Below are 12,690 nucleotides of genomic sequence, written 5' to 3'. Positions count from 1 at the left end.
ACTTGTCTACTGCACCCTTTGCCTTCATTATTATCCTCATTTAATGGAAAAGGCAATCAAGACCTAGAAAGGTAAAGAATCAAGAGATACAAAATCTGATTCTAGCCCTGATACTAATTACCTGGGAAGAACACAGTTTCTTCAGACATCATCTCATTCCCAACCACAGGGTGATAGGGTTGGATTAAATTACATGACCTCAAAGATTCTGTAATAATGCTAACAAATTGGCCATAGGGTAAGTGATTTTTAGATGAATGAATGTAGAGATGACAGACAGATAGATAGATGAATGAAAGGATACAGGATTTTTTAAATATGCTGAATTAGCAACTTATTTAGTAATTGGACTTTCCTCAAAGAGAAAACTCATCTTTCTAAGGAAATCTTCAGATAATCTATATAGGTGGGGAGAAAAGATGATATTCCTAAAATAATACTGTGGTAAAATAATGCTTATCATTGAGTTGTTCTATTAGATGAAAGGATGTGAATTTTGAAATTCACAGGTGAAATCATATTTGATTCTCTTTTAAGAGAGGGAAAAATAAAGGAGGCTGACATTGCATGGTGGGATTAGGAGAGGGGAGCAATTCCTCAGGAAAGTAGACAAAGAGGAAGATGAAGCAAGGTCATGTCAAATGGGAATATTTCAAAATAAATGTTATGTGCTCTCCAATGTGAGCTTTCTCCAGAGCCTTCACAGCTTCAGTCTGAACTGAAATGGCTTGAATAGTATAGATTTCCTATAGACACTCCCAGTTAGTGGGGCTGTGTTCTGCTCTCTGGTTGATGAGTCTAGAAAAGTGTCTGGCCATATAGACTAGAGAACAGCCCAGTGTCATGGAGTAAACATCCAATTAAGCTTGTCAAAGTAAATGTGAATAAAAGTATAATATCTTTAAAATTTAACACATATTCAGTGTTTAACTTATAAAATCGGCTAACATAAAAATACCAATGGGACTGTTTGAGGTAATTTAGTAAGAACTCAACTAAGAAATTTTGCAAAGATCAAACATATCCCTTGCTTTATAATTCTATAGTACCCACATATTTTGATGGCCCAAAAGTTTTGGCAATTTAAAGCCTAAATATTTAAAACACATTTGACTATTATGCTTTAGCACTAATATATTTATCCCTATCAGAGAATCACAGAAATCAATTCTCCCAACCTTCATTTTATAGACTTGAAATGTTTAGACTTTCAGCTGCTGATGTTCTGAGGTTCCATTTTGTTATGAGCTGAATGGTGTCACCCTAAAATTCAGATGTTGAAGTCCCAAACCCCAGTAAGTGATAATATAATCACATATGGTTATAAGGTATTTAAAGAAGTGATTAAACTAAAATGAGGATGTTAGGGTGGGCCTCTAACCCAATATGACTGATGTCTTATAAGAAAAGGAAAAAACACCAGAGGCATATGTAAAGAGGAGGTGCCATGCGAGGACACAGCAAGAAGGCAGCCATCTGCAAGCTAAGGAGACAGGCCTTAGAAGAGACTAAAACTGCCTGTGTCCCCTTGATCTTGGACCTCTAGTCAGGAGGCTAGAAAAAATATGTCTGTTGTTTAAACCACACAGTCTCTTGTATTTTGTTATGGCAGTCCTAGAAGACTAATACACATTTAATATTTTTATTTAGTGTTTTCCTAGATCCAAGGAGTGCCAGTAATGAGAATACAAAGGGAGAATAAATAGAAGCAAAATGGTTTAAAAAAGAAGATGTAACCACCTGCTTAAGGAAATGTGAGATTCAGTGTCAAGATTAGTGATCTATGTGGGGCACAGCAGGGTGGAGCCAGAAGACAGGTCTGCTTGTGAGAAGAACAGATTGCACATACTTTACAGTTATACTAAGAGATAGGGTAGTATTGCAGTTAAAACTTCAACCAGACTTTCTTCACAAGTGCTCATGGAACATTCTCCAGGAGAGATCATATCTTGGGTCACAAGTTAAGCGTTGGTAAATTTAGAAAATTGAAATAGTACCAAGTATCTTTACTGACCACAACGCTATGAGACTAGATATCAATTACAGGAAAAAATCCGTAAAATATACAAACACATGGAGGCTAACAATACACTACTTAATAACCAAAAGATGACTGAAAAAATCAAAGAGGAAATCAAAAACTACCTAGAAACAAATGACAATGAAAACACAACGATCCAAAACCTATGGGATGCAGCAAAAGCAGGTCAAAGAGGGAAGTTTATAGCAATACAATCCTACCTTAAGAAACAAGAAACGTCTCAAATAAACAACTTAACCTTACACCTAAAGCAATTAGAGAAAGAAGAACACAAAAACCCACAAAGTTAGCAGAAAGAAAGAAATCATAAAGATCAGATCAAAAATAAATGAAAAGGAAATGAGGAAATGATAGCAAAGATCAATAAAACTAAAAGCTGGTTCTTTGAGAAGATAAACAAAATTGATAAACAATTAGCCAGACTCATCAAGAAAAAAAAGGGAGAAGACTCAAATCAATAGAATTAGAAATGAAAATGGAGAAGTAACAACTGACACTGCAGAAATACAAAGGAACATGAGAGATTACTACAAGCAACTATATGCCAATAAAATGGGCAACCTGGAGGAAACGGACACATTCTTAGAAATGCACAATGTTCTGAGACTGAACCAGGAAGAAATAGAAAATATAAACAGACCAATCACAAGCACTGAAATTGAAACTGTGATTAAAAATCTTCCAACAAACAAAAGCCCAGGACCAGATGGCTTCACAGATGAATTCTATCAAACATTTAGAGAAGAGTTAACACCTATCCTTCTCTAACTCTTCCAAAATATAGCAGAGGGAGGAACACGCCCAAACTCATTCTACGAGGCCACCATCACCGTGATACCAAAACAAGACAAAGATGTCACAAAAAAAGAAAACTACAGACCAATATCACTGATGAACATAGATGCAAAAATCCTCAACAAAATACTAGCCAACAGAATCCAACAGCACATTAAAAGGATCATACACCATGATTAAGTGGGTTTTATCCCAGGAATGCAAGGATTCTTCAATATACGCAAATCAATCAATGTGATACACCATATTAACAAAGTGAAGGAGAAAAACCATACGATCACCTCAATAGATGCAGAGAAAGCTTTCGACAAAATTCAATACCCATTTATGATAAAAACCCTCCAGAAAGTAGCCATAGAGGGAACTTACCTCAACATAATAAAGACCATATATGACAAACCCACATCCAACATTGTCCTGAATGGGGAAAAAGTGAAACCATTTCCACTAAGATCAGGAACAAGACAAGGTTGCCCACTCTCACCACTATTATTCAACATAGTTTTGGAAGTTTTAGCCACAGCAATCAGGGAAGAAAAAGAAATAAAAGGAATCCAAATCAGAAAAGAAGAAGTAAAGATGTCACTGTTTGCTGATCACATGATACTATACATACAGAATCCTAAAGATGCTACCAGAAAACTACTAGAGCTAATAAATGAATTTGGTAAAGTAGCAGTATACAAAATTAAAGCACAGAAATCTCCAGCATTCCTATACACTAATGATGAAAAATCTGAAAGTGAAATTAAGAACATACTCCCATTTACCACTGCAACAAAAAGAATAAAATATCTAGGAATAAACTTACCTAAGGAGACAAACGAACTGTATGCAGAAAATTATAAGACTGATGAAAGAAATTAAAGATGATACAAATAGATGGAGAGATATACCATGTTCTTGGACTGGAACAATCAACATTGTAAAAATAACTATACTACCCAAAGCAATCTACAGATTCAGTGCAATCCCTATAAAACTACCAATGGCATTTTTCACAGAACTAGAGTAAAAAAGTTCACAATTTCTATGGAAACACAAAAGTCCCTGAAGAGCTGAAGCAATCTTGAGAAAGAAAAACAGAGCTGGAGGAATCAAGCTCCTGGACTTCAGACTACACTACAAAGCTACAGTTATGAAGACAGTATGGTACTGGCACAAAAACAGAAATATAGATCAATGGAACAGGATAGGAAGCCCAGGGATAAACCCACACACATATGGTCACCTTATCTTTGATAAAGGAGGCAAGAATATACAGTGGAGAAAAGACAGCCTCTTCAATAAGTGGTGCTGGGAAAACTGGAAAGCTACATGTAAAAGAATGAAATTAGAACACTCCCTAACACCATACACAAAAATAAACTCAAAATGGATTAAAGACCTAAATGTAAGGTCAGACACTATCAAACTCTTGGAGGAAAACATAGACAGAACACTCTATGACATAAATCACAGTAAGATCCTTTTTGACCCACCGCCTAGAGAAATGGAAATAAAAACAAAAATAAACAAGTGGGGCCTAATGAAACTTAGAAGCTTTTGCATAGCAAAGGAAACCATAAACAAGACCAAAAGACAACCTTCAGAATAGGAGAAAATATTTGCAAATGGAGCAACTGACAAAGCATTAATCTCCAAAATTTACAAGCAGCTCATGCAGCTCAATATCAAAAAAACAAACAACCCAATCCAAAAGTGGGCAGAAGACCTAAATAGACATTTCTCCAAAGAAGATATACAGATTGCCAGCAAACACATGAAAGAATGTTCAACATCATTAATCATTAGAGAAATGCAAATCAAAACTACAATGAGATATCATCTCACACCGGTCAGAATGGTCATCATCAAAATATCTAAAAACAATAAATGCTGGAGAGGGTGTGGAGAAAAGGGAACCCTCTTCCACTGTTGGTGGGAATGTAAATTGTTACAGCCACTATGGAGAACAGTATGGAGGTTCCTTAAAAAACTAAAAATAGAACTACCATATGACCCAGCAATCCCACTACTAGACATATACCCTGAGAAAACCATAATTCAAAAAGAGTCATGTACCACAATATTCATTGCAGCTCTTTTACAGTAGCCAGGACATGGAAGCAACCAAGTTTCCATCGACAGATGAATGGATCATGAAGATGTGGCTCATATATACAATGGAATTTTACTCAGCCATAAAAAGGAAAGAAATTGAGTTATTTGTACTGAGGTGGATGCACCTAGAGTTTGTCATACAGAGTGAAGTAAGTGAAAAAGTGAAAAACAAATACCATATGCTAACATATATATGGAATCTAAAAAAAAAAATGGTCATGAAGAACCTAGGGGCAAGATGGGAATAAAGATGCAGACCTACTAGAGAATGGATTTGAGGACACAGGGAGGGGTAAGTGTAAGCTGGGACAAAGTGAGAGAGTGGTTGTATATACATGGACATATATACACTACCAAATGTAAAATAGATAGCTAGTGGGAAGAAGTCGCATAGCACAGGGAGATCAGCTCGGTGCTTTGTGACCAGCTAGAAGGGTGGGATAGGGAGGTTGGGAGGGAGGCGGGAGATGCAAGAGGGAAGAGTTTTGGGGATATATGTATATGTATAACTGATTCACTTCTTTATAAAGCAGAAACTAACACACCATTGTAAATCAATTATCTTCCAATAAAAACGTTAAAAAATAATAATAAAATAAAATTTTGACTTTCACCTTAAAAAAAACCTTCAACCTGGAAACCAGAAACACATGAGCATAATTGGCATTATTGGCATTACTTGTAAGGACAGAAATTGTTGCTTCATATGGCCTGTTAAAGTTAATTTGTGACATGGTATAAATATGTACTCTGAAGATTGTTTAGTAAAATGTATGATCTCTTTGTTAAAGTCAAATCAAAATTAGAAATTAAAGATAGTGTTGCTATATTTGTTTCTTAATATGATTAAGCTACCATCATTGTTTCAAAATATACAGAAGCTGTGCAAATGAGAAAGGTTATAAATAAGAGGACTACAATAGGCCTACAGAGAGCCCTGGAATATTATGAAATTGATTCAAACATTACACACTTGAAAATCTGTCATTTCATTGGGGAATTAAGAAAAATATACTTAGGCTATCTAATTCTCAATATGCATAGTTTTTTTTTTTATTTTCCAATACTCAATAATAATAAAATATCTTTAGTATGTGAAACATTTTACACAAATGAAAACACAATGTCATGAAATGGGATTTATGTACTTTAAGCAATGCAAGTAAAATATAGAAATAAAGAATTTGTGAGGTGAGAAAATAAAGAGAAAAAAAAAAAGAGGACTCCTTTTTTTATGGAGCACATGAGAACATGAAGTTATTACATTTCTTTGATACTAACCCAGAGTGAAACTAAGCAATATACTACAAACCTTACAAGATTCTTTTTTAATGATTTTCAGCAGTTCAGGAGAGCAGTTACTGATTTCTATATGGAGAGATACTATAAAACTAAATGGTATATAGGACAAGCTACATAATCTGCATGGGCAAGTGCAGCATAAAAATGGTGGACCCCTTGTTCAAAAATTATTAAGAATTTCAGGATGGAAAACAGCTGAGCACTAAATAAAGTGTTAAGCAGTTAAACAGGAAGCTCTGTGCAACTGTTTAGGCCATGCTCCCTACAATGAGTGTGATTTATTAGGGATCAGGCAACCATAAATCTAATTTAGATCACTGTGTCTGTCTTAGGGTAAGTTCTCTCAAGATAGTTTTAGAAAGTAATAAGGATAGCTGTTAAATTCCAGGCCACGGTTTATCATAGGGCATACTGAAAGTCCTGTTACTATTTGTGAGCAGGGCCTCCTAGTGAAATATATCCCATGAAGGTCATTTTTTCTGGCAAAAGGAGTTAGCTGATGACCTTATGCCCAAATCCACTTTCCTGGTTACTGAAGTACAATGCCATAACCCTACAGAGTGCCTTGATAAGTACTGTCTCCTCCTTCATTACAGAATTTTCTTTCTTCCAACATTCAATAAGTATTTTATTGAATTTTATGGAATTTACTGCCAGTCATTTCATTAAAAACCTAATTTCAATCTCTGTGTTGTGCTCACTAAACTCCCTAACTCCTAAATTACCCTACTTTATTAATTTTTCTGAAAGAACTACCTACATAAGGAGTTATTGTCAAAATTTCTAGCATAGATATTATGGAAAACCTTCTTAAACAGTCTAACTTGCTTAAAAAGTTGTTTAATATGTGAGATAGTACAAGGAAGTCTTATTTCATTTCAAAATAAAAATCAGATAAAAGAAATCTGACTCACAAAATCACCTTCTCTATTCTTATCCTGTAGAGATTTTCTTGGTGTTAAAGAGGTCCCAAGGAAGCCAGTTTTGCACAAGTGTTTATGGGAACAAAATAGAAATAAATTACAAGGGAGTTTTTTCAAAACCAATGCTGAGTGAAACAAATATTGGAAGGAAACACACAAATATTACCTCTGTTTGTGTCTGGGTGGTAGGAAAATGACTAATCAGTTCTCCCTTTTTTTTTTTAATTTTCCTACATCTTAGAAATTATTTCTAATGATTAAATTTCTAATATAAAGTAAGCATTGAAGGCACAAAAATGAATTAAATGGATTAGATCAATTGTATGACTATTATTAAAGAAACTAATAGTTTTATTCTTTGAGGAGATCTTATCACTTGTGCTTGTAGGTGCATGTATGTGTAGGAATAAATTTATATAAATTAAATTCAAGCTACATCATAGTGATTGCCTAACAAAAGACAGGTAAAATTGCATTTCCCTCTTATGTTTTATTATACAGCACTGTCATTCTTTGTTTCAGTCATAAAATACAGTACCCAAGTACAATGGAGATAGTGCCAAATAGACTGGTATGTGTAGTAAATAATGAGAAGTACAGTTGACCCTTGAACAACACAGCGGTCAGGGGGCCAACCTCCATGCAGATGAAAATCCACGTATAAACTTTACAGTGGGCCTTCCACATCCGAGGTTCCACATCCACAGATTCACCCAACTGCAGACTGTGGAGTACTGTGGTACTTATTTATTTTTTAAATTCCAGTATAAGTGGACCCGTGCAGTTCAAGCCTGTGTTGTCCAAGAGTCAACCATATTATTATTCCTGATTTATTTTCTTTCTTTCTAAGGGTAAAAGTATCAAGAAGTTAACAAAGATGGGGACATAGCAGGCTCCTGAATTCCCCTTCTCCCACAGATGAACCCAATGTACACATGGAGCAATTGCTTCTGCAAGAAGTCCAGAAACTGAGTGCGTGACTTCTACATATCACATGAGTGAGAAAATACCCACATCAGAAAGGGCAGGAAAGGCTGAGACACAGTCTGACCTAAATCCCACCCCCGGAACAGCACCATACAATCAAGAGAGAATTCCCAACTACCAGTTTCTCCCTGAGCATCAAAGGGTTTGTGTCCCACATTTAGCGACACAACTTTTAAGCCTCCCACTCAAGAGATGGGCCTCTAAAACATCTAGCTCTAAAAGTCAATGAGGCTTGCTTCCAGGAGACCCACAAGACTGTAGCAAATGAAAAGGCAGTTGTTAACAGGCATACAAGCACTCTCTATGACTATCCTGCTGGGACTCAGTGCAGGGGGAGCAGGCAAAATTGCCCACCTCCCAGTCTTTCCTTGAAAGGGGTCCATTTGTTTACTTTGAAAACTGTTGCCTGAGGGTCAAGCTTCTCAGTTAGCACATATCTAAGGGCATCCTGCAATACTCCTGGAGACAAGGAAACCCACAGACACCTCCCCTGCTGTCTCTCTGTAGCCTCTTGCAAGTTGCCAGTATCTTCCTGGAAGGAGCTCATACATACAATTTGTGCCCCAGGTGTGGAGATGCTGCCCAAGGGACAGGTATCCAGAACACCCAGCTCTGAGAGCCAGCGGGGCTTCCATTCATGAGTCCCACAGGACCACAGCAATCAAAGAAGCAGTTCTTAATGTTAAAGCAGGCAGGTAGCTAGATATGAACAGAAAAAGGGGGGACGGGCCAGATGGCAGGAAACCATGCAACTCGTAAATAGGAGGGGTCCTGGGCAGACAAAGTAAAGCAAGAACCTCCAGACTGATAGGAAACCACACATTTGGAGATGAAATTGTCCTGGAGGCAGACTTGTGCTCATTATAATAAAATTAGCTTTGCAGATAAGAAGTACCCATCATGCACTGACACCATGATACTTCCGAGCAAGACTAAATAAGGACATAAATCCCTCCTCCCCTGGGGAGGTAGAGCTGGGATGAAAATCAGGGAATATGACCCCCAAACCCCTCCATTCCCAGTGAATATTCTGCCCCTTCATTTCTAGTCTCCACATAACCAGTTCGCCAAAGAAACTTAGGGCAGCTACTCACCTGAGCTTGCCCTCTCTTCCCCTTAGAGCATACTATTGCTTGAATAAATCCTCACTTTACTTTCTTGACCTCCTTGTTTCATCTCTGAATTCTTTCTGCAACGAGAGACAAGAACCTACCCTCCAGGAACATCTTTGGGGAACCAGCCAGGAGAATTCAGTAAGCCTCAGCCTCTCGCTTCCCTTGTGCTTGAGAGGCACTGCCTTACTTCCTGCCATTTCCTCTCTCTCACTCTCTCTCTTTCTTATTGTCTGTCTTATTTTCAGATCTATTGCTGCAAAGATGTGGGCACAGGTCAAGTATTTAAAAGCCACTGGGGTACTTACCAGGAGAAATCTCCCTTAAGAGGATGAGTGGGTCATGGAACGGACTAGAGAGACAATAGGTCTGTCCGCCCACCTCAAGGCAATTTCCACACAAGGTTCTTAGGCACACAGTTAAAAGCATAACACTGCCCTCTCCCAGCGGCTACACTTATAGGCTTATTATTAGTCCACCTATGCCTGGCTATCCTTGCCTCTGCATCCCTACCTCACTCGTACTTTCCACTCTTATTTTGTGCCTTACTCTGCTGAAAATGTGCACAAAAAGAAATCTGCCAGGCATTTTCCAACCTTGCTGCTAGGTCTTCCACTTCTCACTGTTACATATGTGCAGGGTGTGTCAAGAAGAGTTTCCCACCATCCTCACAGGCAGCTAGGGATCCGAAGCGTAGGACCTTTGCCCTCTGGGTTTGCCTTATCCACCATTTAAGTGTCAGCAGGTACAATTGTGTGAAAATATAAAATGCAGCCTTACTTAGACAGACTTCCATCTGTGGTTGCAGCGGCTGAGCTCCTTTGGGAGTTCCCTGGCATCATGGGTGGTCTGTGTGCACACCTCCAGAAGTTGGGAAGGGGGATGGTCCATTCCCCCACGGCTGGGACCCATGATGGTGGGACCATGCCCTGGCCGCCATTCTTCTCTGCCTGGTGTTCCTGCTGACCCCCTCCGTGGTCTGCCGAGGTCCATCCCTGCCCAACACCCCGCCTCGCCCTGTTGGTGCGGGGTGGCTCACGCTGGGAGCGGCTTGCCCTGGCTTGGCTATGCACATGGCCACAGCCCAGGAATCATGCCCATGCAGTGACCCGAGTTTGCTGTGCTTACCTCCCCACCATCCCCGGGTCGCTCTATTGGTAGTGTCCTTGCAGGGCCACTGGGCCCGCCCTCTGTCCCCCTAAATGCAGACATGGTGCCTCCACCTCCAGCGGCCATATCCCCCTTGCTCCCGGCCTGCCACTGGCTGGACAGAGCAGGTATGGGAAGGGATGGAGGGGGAGGATGGAACTTAGGCCGGGGTATTACCCACAAAAGGGAAGGGAAAAGAGAGGCTTTTTCATAAACCACCTCCCTTAATGGCCAGTGCCTGTTTTCAGAAATTTACCACCATTTTAGAAAAAAAAATTGCTAGTACCTAAATAGGTCCTAGACCTATGAAGATGTCCATTCCAGGGGAACATACCCCAGAACACAGGGATTAATCATTGGCCATAAAGTCTACAGAGAAGTCTTCAGGAAGGTCACTCATCCAGGGTACCATGGATGCCCAGGATAAGACACAGGACCCAGGACACGGGGGCTAGCAGGACCACCACATGGCTGAGTAGCTAACCCCCACTGTGGCTAAGGTCGACGGGACTAGGTGGATGGGGACACCGGGAACCACTCCTGTCTTAGAGAGCCCCCATAGGATCTCCTAATGCTAGTGCTTCTCTCTGTTACAGGAGCACCCTCTCCCTGAAGGAACGATGGGAAACACCTCCTCCCTCCCCAAGGACTCACCTGCAGGTACATTCTGAGTCACTGGGACACGTTTTCTCTACATTCTTTAAAACAAAACAAAACAAAAGCTCATTTTCTTTTGTAACACAGCTGGGCCACCATATAAATTTGAGGACAATGAGGCCTGGCCAGAAAATGAAAGCCTCAGCTATAATACCATCCTATAGTTAGACATCTTTTGCAAAAGGCAGGGGAAATGGACAGAAGTTCCTTAGGTTCAGGTTTTTATGGCCCTAAGAGAGAACCTGGAGCTGTGCAAGTCCTATGTTAGGGAACCTAGCTGGCTGGGACCCATTCAGGCTTTACAGAAGCCCTCTTTAGTGGCATCCCTGGAGCAACACAAGCCCTAGACAGAAGACCCAAGCCCTAAAACCCTTTCACCATCTTCAGCCACTCCCCTCCCCTATAAGTCTCTTTACATTTCCATACCAGAAGTCCAGCCAGAGCTTCTTTGCCCCCTTCAGGTAGTAGGTGGACCTCAGGGAATTACCAGAGTCCACACCCCTTTTTCTTTGTCTAACCTCAATCAGTGCCACACTTGCTTAGGCAGATTCTCAGAGGACCCTAGCTGGTTCACCAAAGAATTCCAGGGACTGACTCTTTCTTTGGACCTTACCTGGAAGGATATAAATATTGTCCTTTCCCACTGCTGCACCAGGTCTTGAGAAAAAGACCTGTATTTGGGCACAGGCCCAAACATATGCTGGTGGATTACACATTGCCCAACCTCATCGGTACCCCGTGGGCATGACAGCAGTGCCTCTAATGGATCCCTATTGGACTATCACTGAAATCCAGCCCTATTTCAGACGCTATTGGTAGATGCCCTTAGAAAGTACATGAACGTAGACCCACTTTTAAGGGATGCATTGTATTTGCAATCCACAATTAGCCCCTGACATCTGTCAGAAGCTTTGAAAGCTTGCCATGGATACTTTAATAGCTTCTTCCTGAGGGCCTGGCTTACTATCACTCTTCATCTAGGCACTGAATGGGATCCTAACCTTTGAGACACAGTTCAGTCTTGGCACACCCTCAACTACTGGGAACCACTAAGAACAAAGAAGGTGACCTGGACAATCACAGAACTTTGAGATATAACCAAGAGCTCAGGCCAGGCTGATTGACAAAGTTTATCTCCTACATGAGATGGACAGCCACATCCAAAAGATGTGGATCTGACATCATCAACTCAAATACAAAAATACAACTCAAAGTGGTTTAAAGACTTGAACTTAACCTGAAACTGTAAAACTCCCAGAAGAAAATATAAGGCATAAGTTCTTTGACATTCTTCTTGGCAACACTTTTGGATTTGACACCGAAAGCAAAAGCAACAAAAGTAAAAACAAGCATGTGGGACCACATCAAACTAAAATGCTCCTGCTCGTCAAAGGAAATCATCAACCAAATGAAAAGGCAACCTATGGAATGAGAGAAAATGTTTGCAAATCACATAACCAATAAGGATTAATATCCAAAATATACAAGGAACTTATATAGCTCAATAGCAAAAAACAAATAATCCAATTAAGAAATTAGCAAAGGAACTACATAGACCTTTTTCCTAAGAAGACAGACCCACAGTTACATGAAAAGGTGCTTAACATCACTAATCATCAGA

Source organism: Lagenorhynchus albirostris, chromosome 9 (assembly GCF_949774975.1).
Source record: "Lagenorhynchus albirostris chromosome 9, mLagAlb1.1, whole genome shotgun sequence".
Lineage (NCBI taxonomy): Eukaryota > Metazoa > Chordata > Mammalia > Artiodactyla > Delphinidae > Lagenorhynchus > Lagenorhynchus albirostris.
Note: the sequence above shows the minus strand (reverse complement) of the source record.